General features: G+C 41.1%; 1 long non-coding RNA gene across 2 annotated transcripts in view; it reads right to left on the reverse strand.

The window, feature by feature from the left end:
- The window catches only part of LOC144576527 (uncharacterized), a 104631-nt gene that overhangs the window by 74650 nt on the left and 10120 nt on the right, over positions 1 to 19861 (reverse strand). For both annotated transcript variants that reach the window (XR_013526146.1, XR_013526145.1), the window contains exon 2: positions 16623 to 16733. This is a non-coding gene — a long non-coding RNA (uncharacterized LOC144576527). The remainder of the gene's footprint in view (positions 1 to 16622; positions 16734 to 19861) is intronic.

The following is a 19861-nucleotide window of genomic DNA, read 5'->3' on the forward strand; positions in this document are numbered from 1 at the left end:
ATAAACAAACTTTGAAGCTCTATAGAAAATAAAAGTTTATTTGTGACCTAGGTACACATATATGCAAATTTATGCTGAAATTAAGTTTTTATAATTTGAATAAATAACATTTTTTACGTATTTTTCCAACATGAATCAATATGGAGAAGTTTTTAATTATAATCAACAGTATTACATAAACTGATTACAAAAACTATGAGAAAAACTTGGTGAACACTTTTTGATATGGATAAATTTAGGGCTGCTTTTCAATTTGCGCACTAACCCTCTGCATTCCATTTTAATAATACTGAGTTGACAAAAGAGCTAATGGAGTCCATTAATTTTAGCAGTCTTAATTTTGAAATGGAAACACATCTGCTTCAAAGTCAAATCAACTCTTTAAAAAAGATATATTCATTGTATCAATGTGGATGATGTATTAAATTAAAAATTATTCTTTTGGTAATTGATTCAGTTATCAGGTATCTTTAAAATATGTTTGAAACAATTGGGCATATGAATCTACTTTTCAAATATAAATTTTATGAGATCACATATAGTCCACGAAAATTCAGCATCAAAACTGAGATATGCTGTAAGTGTAAAACACATCAGAAATATGGAAGGCAGTGTACCCAAAAAAATCTCACTAATATTTTTATGTTGGTTTCATGGTGAAATAATGTTATTTTAGAAACACTGGGTTAAATAAAGTATATTATTAAAATGAATATTTTTTATTTCCTTTCTTTTTTAATGTGATTACTAGAAAATTTAAATTATATATGTGGTTCGTATTTTATTTCTATTGGACAGCACTGATCTAGAACTCCCCAGACTATATTATGATAAAGGGCAAGAGTGTTAGCATAGACCTGGAACAAAAATTCATGAGTTTATCCATTACATATGATGTGAACGTGAACTGTTTCTAAACCATTTTTGTGAATGCAATAGAAAAGATCCAATGGCCAAATCAGTGGCTGCTTACCATATACCTGAGGCTGTATCAATCTGCTCTAGAAAATGACACATTTGGCAAGGCAGCCATGATTGGGACTACTACGTGGTTGAGTTTGTAGTAATCTACCATCCTCCTCCAAGTTCCATCCAGCTTTTGCCAGGACCAGATTTATGAAATAAATGGAAACATCACGGTAATCTACCATCGTTCTCCAAGTTCCATCCAGCTTTTGAAAGGAACAGATTTATAAAATAAATGGAAATATGATGGGGACCACTATTTCTGCATCCTTTAGATCCTTTAAGTATGACACTAATCACAACCATCCCCTCCTTGATGTGATATTGGTTTTGATTCACTATCTTGACTACAGGGATATGATGGGGCAAGCGGAAGATCCTAGTCTTCCTTCTATCTTCAGTAGTAAGTCTGACTACACAGACCAATGCCCCAGTATGGTTCTCACACCAACTGCAAAGTATATCAAACCTTAATGTATATTAAAGAAGGGAAAAATGACCACCAGACCTCATACAGGACGTTATATGCCTGCCCTTCAACAGTAGCATCATATAATTTGGGTCTTCAGGTATCAATATCAACTGAAGTCCATGCTCAATAGTCCTTGGAACACCTTGGTGATCTCCTTTCCTCAGTGCAGTCACTCATGTAAATGACCTTAGGTGTCTTTGGAGAAAAACTTGGGAGACATCACAGTACATGTATGCCATGATGTTGCCATGGTCTTTCTTCCTAGAGACTTAACTAACCCCCTGGGCAATATTCTTAGTTCTGATTGAACTCTAGCAAAACAAACCTACCCTGGGTTAGAATTTAACCACTATCACCTTAAACGTCAGGTACTATCACTATTAAGTTGTAGCTTGGTTCTTGATTTTGAGATGGGAGCTTCTTTGTATGAAACCAAAGATGCCCAGATGCTCTCTGGCTTTCCATTGCATTTACTTACCTTCAACTCTTCATTATCTCTCTGTAAAGCATTGGTGGAATTTAGCAACAGCCATCCAATCCTAAAGAGCCCTTATAGACACTATTCATTCATTTCATACATTTACCTCAAAAACCTGATATATCATGCATGCTAGTACATTTCCTTTTCCCAGTTCATCATCTCATTTCATCACTCATGAAAGTTTTGACAAGAGGAATGTTATCTTTGGCCAAGGGCTGTCTGCGTACCAGTGATTAGTACACAGGCCAATCACTTATTGTCAATCTGATAGCTAGAGATCTAAAGCCCCATTTAATCATCTGCTTTTCTTAGACCATGTCCAGTACCAGTTTTCACAGGTTGAGCTCTTTGGAAGCAGATGCCAACAAGGAGAGATCAAGTTTTTGATGAAAAACATTGTTCTCTGGAGAAGGTGCACTGGACTGGGTCTTGGAATATAGGATTGAGATAACAGAGAGGCATGGAGACAATGATCTGTACATTTTTTTTTTAACAGAGTAAAAAAAATCAGTACTTTGGGAAGATGGACTTAGTGAACAGGGTAGATCTGGGGAGAAAGGAAAAGGAATTAGGGACTTATCACATATCGGTAGACTCCAAAGAATAGACAAATGGAGAACAGAAGCTTGAGAGTTGAGGTTTAAGGAATACCCACTTATGAACCACAGGAGAAAAATGGAAGGAACTCATGGTGAGTGGGGGGAAGAACCTAGGCAATGCCTTAAGAATGCCACAGAAAAAGAACTTTGTAGGCAGCTCATCAGCGGGGCGAGCCTACCACAACTCCCATGAGCCAATTTGCGCAAGTACTACACTGATACTTAATTTCTCCCAATTAATTTTTTAATGTTCTCTCATTCATTATTTATAACAAATGTGGTTGCCAGATCTTGGATTCTGTCTAACCTCAAGGTTAGAGCGTATTTCTTTAAATACACAAAAAGAGAAAGCATGTCTTTCCTGAGGAAGTGTCTAAAAAAGAGCTGGAGATAAAAAATCTTTTAGTGGATCATTTTTTTCCTGGCTACTGCAACAGCATATCTAGATATCTCATCATTACCAATCTGAGGGGTCAGTGATGCAGCCAATGGACAGAGATCTTGTGTCCAGGACAGAGATCTCCAGAGATGCCCTATTGGTTTGCATCCTTCTGCTGTGATCAGAAATAGGCCAATTGGCAGCACCACAAAGCTATGGCTCTAGTTGTAAAGACACAAGGTCCACTTAGGGGAAGTGGCAGCTTATTATTTTCACCTTGAATAAAAGTGTGCATCGCTAATCCTCTGTAAAAGCTTGAGCAACCATCTCCCTCCAGCATTTTGGAAACATACAACCATCAAAACCCATGTGCCTCACATCCAGGTTTATTTTATTATCCAGCCTGCCTCTCTCTCCTTTCTTCCTAAATCTGTGTCCTCCAGAACCCCAAATCAGGTCCCACATGGTCTAGGTCTTTTCAACAAAAGCTCCTCTCACCTTCTTGCCTTACCTCAAACATGGCTTTCTCCTGGGAATCCCCTCTGCTTCCCTCACATCTTGAGACAGATCATTCTTGCACATCCTCCAATAGCTGCTCAGTGCTATTTCTAGGCGATTTCCCACTGCTTTCTCGTAAGAAGCCCCCTGCTTCTTCGAAGTTTATGTCATTCTGCTTATGGACCATTTTCCTGCCCCTCATCATCATCATCTTTCCAGTCCCATATCACATCTCTGTCGAAAAAGCCTGCAGCAGCTGCCCCTCTCTTCTCTACCCAGAGCCCTGGAGCCCAGGATTCCAACATTGCACTCACTCATCCCAGTCCTCACTGGGCAACTTCTTTTCTGTTTCTCTTTCCTCTGTTTGCATCATGAACAGTTTATCATTGCCAACAGCCACTCTATTTCTGAAACAACAACAACAACAAATCAGATGTTGCCTTCTGAGCACAACACTCTCTTAGGATGATCCCTCTCACACCTCCCACAGCCAATCTTCTGCACACAGAACCCTCTGTGGAACCATCTCTTGGTCTCTGAGAATGCACTCCCGTCTTCATTTTCTTCTCCAGTAACCTTACACTCTGCGGTCCTCACTCAGTCACTTTCTTAAAATGTCCTCAACTCTCTTGCCAATACACATTCTAGTTTGGGCTACCATCACCTCTTTTCTAGACTAATGAAGCAGCTTATCAACTGATTTACTGGTTTCCCATGGATTCTCCAATTCAAGACTCCAGGGTGATCTTTTTTATTACCAAAGCTGATCACATCACCTCCCCACTTTATACACTTCGGGGGTTCTCCCATCCTGCTTGCTTACAAGGACCTGCCTGATCTAACCAATTGCTTTCATTTCAAGTCTCATCTATTCAACACATTTATTAACTTCTGTTCCCATCCTCCTGTCATACTCAAATACTTTCAGGTCTCGGAATGTGTCTTCCCCGCCATTTGCCTCCCCTCCTTTCCTTTGCCCACTTCCCTTCTCAATCTTTCCTTTCCCTCTGCTCCCCTCTCTCACTCATCTCTTTCTACAGCATGGTCCTTATCCCCAGAATGATATTTTTCCTCTCCACTTTCCCTGATATCTCCTATTTATCCTTCAGATGTCAATCCCTGCAGAAAGCATTTTTGACCTCTAAGTTGGGATAGCTTTCCCATGCCATTAGCATAAATTATCTCAACATTATAAAATTATTATTATCTAAATTGGAATTGCTGCAATTAGCCCCCATCGCTCTGTTCACCATCACACTTGTCACTCAGGCTCCTCCCACAGCAGAGCAAACCACCTTTCTCTCTCCTCCCACCATCTCTCCTGTAAACTGCATTGTTCATATTTTCCTGAGCTCACCTCTCCTCTCTAGCCACAACACTCTCCTGAACATTTCTCCATACACCAAGCTCTTTGATGACTTTATATCTGCATGATTTTTCCTCCTGCTTAAAAAAACCTGTCCTCTCTAGCAGGAGACTTCCCCATTGGCTTGAAGATTTAGCTCTGACGTCAACGATTATCTAAGTCCAGTTCTCTTCTTCGTGCTTCCTCAGCACTCTGCTCAAAACTCTCAGAGCACAGAGTGCTGTAATTCCAGACATAAATGTATATGTCCCACTGAGACAATGTCCCGAAAGGCATGGCTATCTAATCAACGTTACATCCATGAAGCCTTGTATACAGAGGAAGGGTTTCAGTAATCATTAGACAAGTGTGGAACGGTTCACAAACCTCTCCTCAAGTTCCACAATCTTCATGATTTTCCCAAATTCAGGTCTGCTCTTCAAACAATCACAATTGTCAGAGAATCACCCATTAAAATGTATGTGCCATTTTCTTTGCTTCTAACTAGTCAGTATTTATGAACAAAACTGTCTAAACCACACTGTATGTTTTCATGAGACCACAAGAATGTGCTAAAGGCAAGGTTGGTTGTTTTGACCATACATTTCCATTTTTCACAGGAAGACGATGATACAATTTTATTCCAGAACAAACCACAAGCCTAAGTAAGAATTTATTAAAACAAATTTGCTGTTTTGTATGTTTATTATTTCTTCTCAGCCTTCCAAATCTACTATCATCTGAATAAAAGGTGTGAAAATGAAAAAGAAACAGCAAAAAAGAATTTGACCTTTACTCTAGAATTTGATTAATGACTAACTTTCTTGAAAATGGTGTTATTTCACTAAAATATTAAAGCCTTTGGATTGTTATTTATTGAGCCCAAAAACAACACATTTCTACAGTGTATTTGTTTTATGTCTCACTGTCATTTGAAGTGAAGTTAGTTCACTGAAATTACATCTCATACTGAGTAGCAGTCAAATATACATTGCCAGTGGATCTGACTTGATACCCTGCCCTCTCACTTTAACAATGAGTCCATAAAATATTGGGATATCAAGGAAGATGGGATGAGTGTCATGGGAGAATTCTGCTTTCCCTTTGCTTGAATTTATCAGAAGGTCTAAGGCAATAAGGTATTTATTTTTCAACCAATAAACATTTGTTGGGTACTTTCTAGGTACCTTGGTATGTCCATGAACTTTGGGGACAGAGGAGCAAAGAAGAGAGACACCACCACTGCCCTCTGAGAGTTTCCAGTCGAAAGGGGGTGGGAGGCAATTGAATAAGGAGCTACAGTAATGTATGGTAAGCGTTATTACAGAGAAAGGGTAAGAGTATCATGATGCCCACCTGAAGCTTGTAGTCTACTGGGAAACACTAGTCTAGTGGCTGTACAAAATTCCAGAGTTTACTTAAGGATTCTGGTGCAGCTAAACTTGGGATGCAGTAGACTACAGTCAGGATGAGCAAAAGGGTCTGGCCTCAGGCCACCATTTTGTGTTGCCATAAATAACTGGAACACTGAGACAGCTGGTCTGCCCCAGTTCTTAGACTAGAAGGAGACTCATTGTTCAAGACTGTCAGGTGGGAAAACAGAAACAAGAAGTGAACATTCCCTAGCTCTCCAACCAATAGATGCCAATAGGTTTGATCAAATTTTCTTTTAGAAATAAATGGAAATAATTAAGTTATCAGACCCTATCATGTCTAACATAGAGTAAGTGTTCAAAAATATTTATTGGGTAAGTAGGTGAATAATTTTACAGGCTTTCCATCAAGGCAAAAGCAGTCTCTTCATGTGACTGATGATAATCCTTGTTATTGGACCCAGTGCTATCTGATGACTTGTCCCAGAATATAGAAAAGCGGTGTATGTTGAGTCCTTCAGGAAGGCTGGAACCTTAAAGTCACCACCTTAGAGTAAAAGACTCCAATAGAACAGCTACAGAGGGAAAGTCAGTATCCCACCTTTATTTGTCTCTGAAGACAAGAGCCTACAAACTTGATCCCTTTGGGTCTCCTACACTTCTACCATTCAGGGAGAAACTACCAGCTGCATTTACAACTAGACATCCCAATCAATGCAAATGTGTCTTCATTACATTTTACTAAATTTTCACTCAAATTTGATTTCCTCAAAACAAAAGTGCCTTGGGATTCTAAAAAGGACCCGTTTTCTGTACAAATTTGGAAGAATCTGTCAGTGGAATGATCCTTCTTAGAATATCCAAATCAGCTATGACCTCAGCATAAAGCTGTTCTATAATGGATTGGAGATGTGGTAACTTCCAGACCTTACTTGGCAAAAAGATCTCTGTCTTTGCCAAACCATTTAGCAAGTGTTCACATCACGTCATCTGTCACGGTTGTGTTTAATAAGGTGTGTGCTTCCACAGCTACCCCCATCAGGCTGATAGGAGCTTGTCACCTACTAGATGGCTGCAATCACTCTTCCCAATGATAAGGGGATAGAGGAGCATTCTGTATCAACAATGAAATCCTGTGTCTTTTAGGGGATTCCAGAGATGATCCCTAGAGGCTATGACCTAGAGATACAGAGCAATTAAAATACTCGGTGGGGCCAGGGGCCAGGCGCAGTGGCTCAAGTCTGTAATCCCAGTACTTTGGCGGGCAAAGGCAGGTGCATCACAAGGTCCAGAGTTCAAGACCAGATTGGCCAACATGGTAAAACCTCGTCTCTACTAAAAACTACAAAAATTAGCTGGGCATGGTAGCTCATGCCTGTAATCCCAGCTACTGGGGAGACTGAGGTAGGAGAATTGCTTAAACCGGGACCTGGGAGCCAGAGGTTACAATGAGCCGAGATGGTGCCACTGCACTCCAGCCTGGGCTACGGAGCGAGACTCCATCTCAAAGAAAAAAAATACTCAGTGGAATGGGGTAGAAAATGGACACAACACAAATGTCATAAGAGCTACCTACTTTTCTCAAGCCCAGTGAGAATTAAAGAGCCAGCAGTTCAGAACTGTTCAAGGGATAATTTTGTTTCAGCCTGGAGATTTTAAACAAATACAACTTTATTTCAGCTTTATAGATGCAAAGGCACAGGTAAAGAGAGAACAGGCATATTGCCCACAGACATCAAATCAACAAAATATTTGAGTGTAGAAACCAAACCTTTTACCTGAAAATGATCTTCACTAGAGCTCTCAAACTTTTCCAACTAAATATCTTTAATTACAGAAGAGGGTATGCACTCAACCCCAAGGGAAGGAAATATAACTCATAGCAGCTGGGCATAGGCATAAAATTTCTCTGAAATAACATGTTGCAATTTTTAAAATTTTTGCAAATTTTATATTCTACTCAGTGAAGCATCTGTTGGCTTAATAAAAAATCATTTTTCCTCAAAACTACTAGACAAAATTGATGCTTCGAGAAGATTCCATGTTTGTTCTACATCTTTGTATATCCTCAGGGATAAGGTCACTGGAGTTGAAGCATCAGAATATAACCACTGTTTCTTTGTCATTCTTCGCTCATTCCATCCTAAAACAGTCTTATCATACAAATCCCACTTCGCTGCCTGAGCCACCTAGACTTATTTCCTGAGATGTAGTCATGGTGGAACACGACAAGGAAAGAACCACTGTCATCATGCAGTTCTTGCTTTTTAACCTCAACCCTCCAGCCTTGAAAGATTTTCCCCAGCCCTATGTCCTGACACCATTGGATTGGTAGATGTGGGTGAAGAAAGAAAGAGTCATGAATCCTGGCAGAAACAATCTAAATAAGTTGGATCCTCACCTTCCGAATCTGTACATGAGTGCAAAAACATGGAAGGTTCACAGTACCAATGACTACGAGTTGGTCGGGAATACAGAATCAGGAGGTTACTAAGGATCCTTGGTCCATTTGCTAACTCTGAGCCTCTTCTCTTGGGAAAGGCAATATTCTATAGTAGGAGTCAAATTCCTTCTTTCAGTATCAACTCATTTGTCTTTTCTACTGCATTTTTATTATAATCATTGCCAAATGTTACTTTAGATGTACACACTTCACTTTAGATGCAAAATATTAGAAAGAAATGTACACAAATAAGTTAAGCCATTGACGCCATGCTGCATACCTTATGTTCAGTCCAAGACTGGCTACTCTCATATTTTTATATTGTGGTATTGTGCAGACATCACACACCTGACACTATAAAGTCGGGTGGTGCTCCTTCCTCTGCTGGAGTACTCTAGGACATAGCACCTTTGATGGCTAATTTTATGTGTCAATTTGACTGGGCCATGAGATGCCCAGATATTTGGTCAAACATTATTCTGGGTGTTTCTATGAGGGTGTTATTCTGGGTTATTCTGAGTGTAATTCTATCAGAGTGTTATTTTCTGAGGGTGTTTCTGGATGAGATTCGCATTTGAATCGGTAGGCTGAGTAAAGCAGATTGCCTTCTGTAATGTGAGTAGGCCTCATCCAGTTAATTGAAGGTCTAAATTTTTTTCAAAAGGTAGAGTAAGAAGGAGCTCTCTCTCTCTGCCTGTCTTTGAGTGGGGACATCAGTCTTTTCCTGCCTTTGGACTCAGACTCACACTAGATCTTATACCATCAGTTCTCATGGTGCCTAGGCCTTTGGACTCAGACAGGCTCTATACCATTGGCTCTCCTAGGCCTCCACTTTGTCAACTGCAGATGGTAGGATGTCTCAGCCTCCATAATTGTAGGAGTCTATTCTTTATAATAAATCTCTTGTAATAAATATGCATACACATTTGACCCTTGAACAACACAGGTTTGAACTGCATGAGTCCACTTACATGTGGATTGTTTTCAACAAAATGCAGATTAGAAATGCAGAGGTCAAGGGAGGGAAAACCCTTCTATATAAAAGGCCAACTTTTCTGATGAGTGGGTTCCATGGGCTGACTGCCAGACTTGAGTGTGCACAGATTTTGGTATACGCAAGGGGTCATGGAATCAATCCTCCATGTATATCAAGGGATGACTTTGTACATATACATACATATGTCAATAGCTCTCTTTTTCTGAAGAACACTGCCTAGTATAGCACCCCTCTCCCACTCTCTCCACTACACCTGGAGCTACTCGGAGATAACTTGTGGCCATTGAATACACCAATGTCATTGTCTCCATTGCAATTAGATAGTAAATGTATTTTTCTCTCATTTTGAAATGCTCCCTTTAAAACAGAAGCATTTACTTGATCTGTGCTATCTTTCATGACTATTGAATAACTGAATTTTATGGTATATCTATTACTAACATACTTGGATTCCACAGAGGAATTTATATGTGTTTCTTAAGTTTAATAAAATATTATGCATATGTTTTTTTATGTTTTGGCAAGATTTCCATTACATTGGCTTGGTTCAGTTTATGCATTTTTTATTTTCTATTTTAATATAGGCTTTGCTCCCTGGGAGTTCTATTAGTAATGCTGGAAGACTTGGAGCAGGCTTTTAGAAGTAAAAGTTGTTATTTAAACGCTTCCACAATGCATAATTAAATACATGGCAGTGAAGGATGATATAGTACATTTAACAGATGAGGCCAATTACAGTAGCAACTTTAAGGAAAAAAGTTAGAATTCTAACCCTTGCGTTTGGACCTCAGAAGGTCAGCTAATTACCCATCTCCCCAAACTTACAGCATTGCCCAGGCGACCACATGATCTAATAAAGGAAGCAATGACTAGGGGGCAATGTCTCCAATATTCCAATATTAAGAATAAACTGATGTCCCTAAAGAACTTGCGGTGGCAGGAAAGTTCCCATAGGTTAGAAAGGGGCTACCAATGTCCCCAAACATATCCTATGGACAATAGCTCCCTGATTGCTGAGGACTTTGTCTGAGCTCCCTTTCACCAGTCTGCGTTTCCCTCACCTCATCCAGATCTTTCTGTTGCCATATGACCTTTGCACAACTTTTCTAGCACTATGGCTGTGCCTCCCCTAAGCCTACTGCCATCCCACAGTCGCACCTCCCTCTTCTCTTTTGCATTCTATACCAAAGACCCAGAGGGAATCCCCTCACACTCTGACCCACATAGCCCGTGACTATGAATATCTCACTGGAGTTCTGCTGAGAAGGCACCCATGGATATCAAGCCTTGAGCCCAGGTCAGATTCTATAATCATGTCCCTAGAACCTGTGCTGGGTACCAGTGATGCACAGGACAATAAGACAGAGTCCCTGACTTGGAAAGGAAATCAGACATAAATGGCTCATTTCAGTGAAATGTCATGGGGGCTAGGAGGCATATGGTGCTGAGGCTTAGAACAGAGTCACTAACTTAGACCTGGAGTTCGGGAAGGGCTTTCTGGAGACAAAACCTGAACTGAATCTGAAGGAAGTTGGAAATGTGAATGATACATGTAAAAGGCTTCCTTAACCCTCACATACTGTACCATCTCTAACTGCTAATGTGCTTTTCTAAAAATAGCCCCATTATATAAAACCCAGGTCCCAAAGCCACAGGGCAACCTGTCCTAGTTCCTGGAGTCCTCAGTGGTCAAGACCCCCACAGGACATCATCCAGGAAATCATCTGTTTGATGAGTCTAACACCCACCCCACCCCCCCCAGCCACTCCCCCCCACACACACACACTCTCCTGCTCTCCATCCATGGGGCACCATCTCAGCCTGCAGCATCTCACAAGGACACTGTGTTTCCTCAATTCTGCAAGTAATGAAGCTTAAAAATGGCTTCTTCTTTTGTGGGGGAAGCAGGGATGTGGGACAAACATCTCAATGCCTGAGAAGAGAAGTTCTGGAAACACAAAGTAAATGGTGCTCATGTGCCCTGATTGTGAAGGGTATATCTTCCAATCTTTAGTGAATGGTTACTACACCCAATTTAGATTTTCAATCCCACAGCCTACCCTGCGTGGGAAGACAAAGAGCCTCAATTTCCAGGTTTATAAATGTCGAAAATGGGATATTCTCACTAAAATTGTGGTGAGCATTTATGTGTTCATTAAATGTGATTGCTGCAATCATGACATGTACCTTAAACTCCCTTAACCATTTAAAAGAAAACTTAAACTTCAACAAACCCTATAGCACGGCATTAAGACCCAGTTTGTATTTTTTTTCTTTTTTCCTTTTAGCAAACCAATTACAGTGCTAGAGTGGGTGAAATACCCCAAGGAATAGTTTATAAGATCATATAGCAATTGGGCCAATTTATAGTAGGTAACTGAGAAATGCCTAACATTGTCATTTCTCCTGGTTAGGGCTGAATAGGAAAGAATGTGATTAATAAATAGCTTAAGCAGCAAACAGAAGGTAGTTACGATGCACGAATGCTCTGGGGAGATGAGGTATTGAGAGAAACATTACAATAAAATACAGGCAGGCGCTTTGCTTAAAGGGTCCGAAACAACTTTTCAAAACATCACATTAAGGAGATATTTGGGCTGCAATTGCTTTTTAAAATTCTGTTTAAATGGCCATTCAATTAAAAGGTCAAATCTAGATATGTTAAGGTGAATTGAAATCAAGGAGATCTTTTCAGGGTGCAACACATCTGGGGGCTCAGGGCCAGATCCTTGACCTCTCCTCTCAGCTTCTGTCTGGAAGACAGGGCAGGGCACTGTCTCAGAAGCCTGTTGTGACAGTCCCGGCTCTACAATTCCATAACCCAGGAAGGTGAGGAGGCATCATTTGGGGGATGATGGGCAGAGTCAGCAGGTCTCATTATCTCTCCAGGACAGAACCTCAGGCTCCCAGGGGCCTTTTGTTTTACACAAGCTGTTAAGGAAACACACCTCATGCTGTATGAATGCCATTCTTCAAACAGAAGAGTGAAAGTTCCAAAGAGGCAGACCTCTGGCCTTGAGAAATCAAGCCTTTCCCGTGGCTTTGGCTAAACTGTGAAGCTTGAGGATAAGCTTATCTTAGGCTTCCTTCAATCATTCCTTCTGCCTCTTTTTCTTCCTCAAACAGTCTCTATAAGGGACATCTGTTTATTTTGAGTACCTGGCATCCTTTCTCCTTTTCTGGAAACAATACTTCCTGTTCTTTAGAATGGTCTCTCCCCACTCCAGACTGCTCTGAGGGGGCTGTCAACGACATTTTCCCATTCACTCTGTACCCCAGCCACAGGAGAGTCTCACAACACAGGCTTCACCCAAAATGGTAACCCCATCCCTCGAGCCACAGTGTGAGGCTCCGGGATGATGTTATAACCCAATCCACCCCCATCAGGAGCGCTCCTTCTGGTTTTATATTTGAGTGTCTCTTATTAAATGAGTTAAAAGCTTAGATGATGGAGCCTGGAGCTGACACTAGTCCTGCCTCCTGCCCCTGTTGCCACAAGGTAGAAGCCTGTCTACAGTTGAGGAGAGTCCTGACTACTAACTCCTTTTCTGTCTCTTCTTTCCCTATTCTGATGTGGTATGTCTTTCCTTTAGAGTTGTCCTCTCAAATCATGGTCAGCTAATCCCCAACAGGTTTACCTAATTATTTGTAAATGTTAGTTGCTCTAGCTACAGTCAGCTACAAGTCTACAATAAAAAAAAGTACATACGGCCGGGCGCGGTGGCTCACGCCTGTAATCCTAGCACTTTGGGAGGCCGAGGCGGGTGGATCACGAGGTCAAGAGATCGGGACCATCATAGTCAACATGGTGAAACCCCGTCTCTACTAAAAATACCAAAAAAAAAAATTAGCTGGTCATGGTGGCGCTTGCCTGTAATCCCAGCTACTCAGGAGGCTGAGGCAGGAGAATTGCCTGAGCCCAGGAGGCGGAGATTGTGGTGAGCCGAGATTGCGCCATTGCACTCCAGCCTGGGTAACAAGAGCGAAACTCCGTATCAAAAAAAAAAAAAAAGCACATACATCGAAAGAGTGTGAAATGGTAGGGTGATTAGAAAGCACGTAATTCAGGTGCTAATCCCAAGTATACAGTGGGTGCTCATCCTCAAGAGCAGAAGATTCTGCAAGATGGGAAAAGTAACTGGGAATCTCTTCAGCTCCTTCATGTTCTACTAGGTTTAGGAAATAGAAGAGACCAGTGTGTGGAAAGCACAAAAAATACAGCATTTTAACAATATAGGTGGAGATTTTTAGGAGTCTGATAATCCTAAATTAGAAAGTTCTTCCATGAAGGATGAGATCCCTGTTGACAGGAGTATTCAACTTCTAGGCAAGGATATTTCTTAAGAGATTTACACAATGGAGTATAAGAAGAAATCACTAGTCGTGGATTCTAAAATTCGAAAAAGAATCAAAGCAATAGCTCAAAGAGTGGTATGAAGCTACACGACACAGTTTATAAACACCCCACCCATCCTAGTGAAAGAGTGGTATGAAGCTACACGACACAGTTTATAAACACCCCACCCATCCTAGTGAAAGAGTGGTATGAAGCTACACGACACAGTTTATAAACACCCCACCCATCCTAGTGAAAGAGTGGTATGAAGCTACACGACACAGTTTATAAACACCCCACCCATCCTAGTGAAAGAGTGGTATGAAGCTACACGACACAGTTTATAAACACCCCACCCATCCTAGTGAAAGAGTGGTATGAAGCTACACGACACAGTTTATAAACACCCCACCCATCCTAGTGAAAGAGTGGTATGAAGCTACATGACACAGTTTATAAACACCCCACCCATCCTAGTGAAAGCAGAGAGCAACAATGGGCCCCATTCCTTATCAGGAGGCTGCTTAGATTCTAGATTCTTGAGGCTCCCTAGTGCCTATCTGAGTTCAGGAAGGAAGTCTAGCTGGAGATGCTGAACATGCTGGGCTAGGCATGCTTGGGGTGCAAGTAGCTTAAAGTGCAGCAGAGACAGAGCATGACAAGGTCAGCCCTGAAAGCCACCTTGGTTCAAACCTATGAACAAATAACCAGAGTAATGGTATGATGTTAGGTAACTTTAAAAAATTCCTCTCCTGAAACTGCTGCTCTACTCGTTACTGATGCCTGGAGTTCTAGCATAGAGCCTTCACAAGGCTTTGATCACCGTTGAGAGACAAAGAGAGAGAGTGAGAGATCCTGAAATGGAATCATAAACACCTTAGTTGAAGAATTATATAAGAGTTTGGCAGGATAGGAATAGCATCTCTTCCTCTCCATGCCACTGATCCAGCTCAGGCTTCAGTGTACCTTAGTGAAATTCTGAATCAGCCTCCTAATTCCCCACATTTCCTCCTCCACACTGCAGCCAGAGTGAGCAGTATTTCAAACATGCAGACCTGACTGTATTGCCCAGCACCACTGAAAACCCTCCTATTCCCTCATTGACTTCAGATCAAAGTCTTTGAACATCAGCATCATCTACAAGTTCCTCAATGATTTGGCCCTAACTCTCCACCCTCAACTCCAACCCTTCTTGCCTCACATTGAGTTTCCCATGCACTCCTTGTTATTTCTCATCTCTGTATCTTAGTTTGAGTTGCTGCTTCTACCCAAAACATCTTCCTAAGCTTGGAGTCCATACACCCATGCACTCCTTGTTATCTCTTGTTAACTCCTTGTTAACTAAGGAGTCCATACACCCATGCACTCCTTGTTATCTCTTGTTAACTCCTTGTTAACTAAGGAGTCCATACACCCATGCACTCCTTGTTATCTCTTGTAAACTCCTTGTTAACTAAGGAGTCCATACACCCATGCACTCCTTGTTATTTCTCATCTCCGTATCTTAGTTTGAGTTGTTGCTTCTACCTAAAATGTCTTTCTAAGCCCGTTTATATTAATAATTCATATTTACTGTTCAAGAGTAAGCTCATACTCTTGGTTTTCATACTCTTTCTCCTCCCACAAAAGCCCAGTAGCTTCACCAAGGGGACAAAGTGTGATGGAGCCAGAGGCAGGGTGAAAGAGTTATAGGAAAAGGACATTGACAATATTAAGTGCTTTTTAGGCATTGGGCACACCATGGGCTCTCTCTGTTTAACTCTTACCAATCATGTAGCCATCATCTAAACCACTTAAGTGTCAGGCCCTTTCAGAGTCCATGTCCCAACTTGGGGCTATTAGAAATACGTCATTTTAGGAGAAAGATTTAGTTGAGATTTTTAGAAGCTATCTTGTTCTCCAGAGTTCCCAGCAATTGCAGAAGGCCAAAAACCACTCCAGCATGGTATATGGAAGCCAACACCAAGAGGCTGACTGGCAGCCACCAAGGAAGCCAGCTGCTCTGAGAATGGAAGCCAGGGAACACAGTATACTGAAGTGCTGCTCTCACTCCCATTTAATGAGCTTTGGCAGAGCTGCATCCAGCTGTATGGACTATACCTAAGTATAGCAATGCCCTGAGAGTAAAAACCCCAAATGAGGAAACACCATCAGGTTCATGTTTATCTGAGTCAGTCTTGAATTGATAATACAAACTAGTTGATAAAATTAACTAGTTAATTATAAAAGTCAACAAATCAAAACAAATGAATAAATAAAAATATTTCTTTGCTCATGCCACATGTGTTTTTGAGCATCTCTTTTGTGCTTAGAGCTGGGGGCCGGGTAGGAAGCCATGTTAGGTTATTGCAGCTACAGTATCCTAGCTCCTTAGGAGCCAACCATGGAGTTAGAAGTAATGTGGGCCGGGCGCGGTGGCTCAAGCCTGTAATCCCAGCACTTTGGGAGGCCAAGGCGGGTGGATCACGAGGTCAGCAGATCGGGACCATCCTGGTCAACATGGTGAAACCCCGTCTCTACTAAAAATACAAAAAATTAGCTGGGCACGGTGGCGCGTGCCTGTAATCCCAGCTACTCAGGAGGCTGAGGCAGGAGAATTGCCTGAACCCAGGAGGCGGAGGTTGCGGTGAGCCGAGATTGCGCCATTGCACTCCAGCCTGGGTAACAAGAGCGAAACTCCATCTCAAAAAAAAAAAAAAAAAAAAAAAAAAAAAGAAGTAATGTCATACTTACAGTTTTCCCTTGAGTCCACAAAGCCAGGGATCAATGAGACCCAAAGCAATGATAAAAGCAAGACCTTTTCCTTGACCAGGGCTCCTCTTGGGTTCATGGGTGCTGGCTTCCCTGCAAAGCAGAAGGATTAGGGAGGCATCCACTACGGGCCAAACTGACTTCTTTAGAGTTTTTATAAGAGAAAAATTAGAATCTGGTGAGAGATGCTAGGGCCATGGGAGAATTTTTTTTTAAAAAAAGCAGGATTACATTGATGAAATCTGGAGATTAATTGTTTTGTTCTGCAGAGAAAAAGAAATGCATCAATACTAGGTTTGTATAAACCAGGATCTACTGCATGCCTTCCTTAGATGCTGATGGGGATCCAAATATAGAACACAGATTGATTATTGAGGCATTCTATTATGCTTTAACTGTATACCTTTTAAACCAAGTCTTCTTTAAAATCCAATAAATGTAATTTTTTAAAATGAAAGGCCTTTCATAAGATGAACTCAGGTTAAACCAGGTTCTTAGAGTCATTACAATCACTGTCATAAGGATGAATTAAGAAGGTTGTTCTGGTCTCCAATTTAATAACACTTTTGACTGCCTCGTAAATTGTGTGATATATGGTAATTTGGCATCCAGTATTTGATTGGCTTGCTCCTCCAACCCTTACTCATAAATTAATGTCATCATGAACATAGACAAGTTCTTTCCTACTTTCTCCGGGTTCTTTTAAAATAGCTATTAACCCTTGCTCACCACCAAGACATTATTAATTTAACAACAAAAAAATGGCCATTTCAAGACTCAAGAATATATCTAACAATCCATGTGACTAGTTGCAAACAGAAAATACCTGTTTTCTTCTCAAATAATCAAAATGTAAATTTTCAGTATGCTTTCCATATATTAGGTTCTATGGAGGTTTATAATTATATGGAGCCTAGTCCAAGCTCTACTGAGATTTAACATCTAGTTGGGGAGAAAAATACTCATGGAAAGAATTCCATAGATATCAAAGTTTTAATGGATATTCTCTAATTAGTCTAGTTGGGAAGACAGACAGTTAAATGCATCTTTAACACTCTGCTATGACTGGGGAGTAAAGGTGATTTAGGAAGACATCAGAGAGCACCAAGTCCAGACTATGAGGTCAGAGAAAGCATCTCAGAAGTTATATCTAACAAAAATGTGTGTATCAGGTTGAAGGCAAAAGCTGTGTATTCTTGGAGGTGAAGAAAAATGAAAGTGGGAATGAACACTGTTTATGTGAAGAAATGAATGAGGTTTAGAATGAACAAGGCATAAAGGGGCAAGGAAAAACTGTGAGAGATATGGCTAGAGAGGTGCAAAATAGACAAGCAAAGAAAAGTCACACAAACCATTTGTTTAGATTTTATTCAAAGGTCAATTTCTGAGCAGGGGAGTTTTCTGAGCAGAACTTCATGATGTGAATTGCATTTTTCTAATGCTTGCTTTCACTATAGTAGTGAGAACTGGTTTGGGTTGGGCAAACTTGAAAGTCTGGAGATAAATTTTAAGGAATCTGCTGTGGTAATCGGATGAGATATGATGGTCACTTAGACTTGGGAGATTACCAGGGAAATGGAGAGAAATTCTTAGATTTAAGGTGTATTTTGGAGGTAGATGCAGTAGGATTAGATGATTGAGTGTATGTGACAACTGATGGAGAAAAAAGGGTCAGTGATGATACCCCTATTTCTAGCTTGGACAAATGGGTGTGGGAGGGTCACTGACTGGGATGGGAGCCCTGGAGGGGGCTCTTGTTCATGAGGGAGATTAGATCAGTTCTGACTATATCAAAATTGGGAATTTCTGTGTAGAATTCCCCAGGGAAGATATTTGGTAGGCAGTGAGATTTATAGATTTAAAGCACAAGAAAGATCTGCAATCCCAGGACAACCTACTTTTCAAAAGCACAGTCTAGAAAGAGGGTGGCACACTACAGCCATGTGTGTTCAGAGCCTGGAGACATGGAAACAGGGTGTGACGTCAAAAAGAGGAAATGTTCACATCCTGTTATGGGAATCTGAAATGGCCTCATGGAGGTGATATTTGATTTAAGACCTTTAAAGATGGTAGGACTTCAGTGAGTTATTAATGAAAAAGTAGGCTGTTTCAGTCTGGGATACCGAAGCAAAAGCACAGAGTGAAAAAAATGGATGACACTACAGGAATTACTAATATTTCATTTGGCTGTGATTTAAGTTCTGTTTGTGGGTGCATAGTGGGAAATGTGGCTAAAAAGATGATTGAGGTAATACGACAGAGAGAATTGACTGAAAGGCAAGAAGACAGGGCTCTATTCTGTAAGTGATATGGATTATTTTGGGGGCATTGGAACTGAGAAATGAAGGTCTTCATGATTCACAGACCACTCATCTTTCTGAAGCTTGACAAAGGAAGTGGGACTAGAGAGGCACCAGTATAAATTGGAAAGATTTTGAACTCCGAGAACTCTGGATTCCTAGCTTTGGCACTCAGAAGCTATAGGAGCTCTATGACCCGGTTAGTTCCTGTCTCCCTGGGTATAAAGTAGACAGTGTGATGCCCAATTCTCATGGCTGCTGCGAAATGTAAAGATCATAGGTTTAAGGAGCTTGGTGCATAGGAGACAATTAATATATGAAGAATGATTGTTGTTGGAATGAGGTGGCTGTAGTAGGTGTAGTTCTGTTGTCACCTACTCCTTGGCCAGGCTGGCCCCTCAGAAGCATGACACAGTAATAAAAGCAGACATTCCAGCTGTGGGAGGGGCAGAGAGAATCACATTTCTTCTCAAACAAAAGCAACACAATCACTTCCTGGTAGACAGGAGAGAAGTCCTGAAGTAGGAGACAGAGTTTCCATTGCGCACCGGCCCAGCCTCACACGTTTTCACATATCTGTCCCATAAACAACAGAAAAGAACTTGCAAATGAGTGCCTGGGGTCCCGCCATCTAAGTCACTGTCCAAGGCATGGTTTCTGGGGAACCCTGAATCTGAATGTGGGAATGTGGCCCAAAAGTAGATTTTTTTTTTTTTTTTTTTTGAGATGGAGTTTCGCTCTTGTTACCCAGGCTGAAGTGCAATGGCGTGATCTCGGCTCACCGCAACCTCCGCCTCCTGGGTTCAGGTGATTCTCCTGCCTCAGCCTCCCGAGTAGCTGGGATTACAGGCACGCGCCACCATGCCCAGCTAATTTTTTGTATTTTTAGTAGAGACAGGGTTTCACCATGTTGACCAGGAT

Source organism: Callithrix jacchus, chromosome 14 (assembly GCF_049354715.1).
Source record: "Callithrix jacchus isolate 240 chromosome 14, calJac240_pri, whole genome shotgun sequence".
Lineage (NCBI taxonomy): Eukaryota > Metazoa > Chordata > Mammalia > Primates > Cebidae > Callithrix > Callithrix jacchus.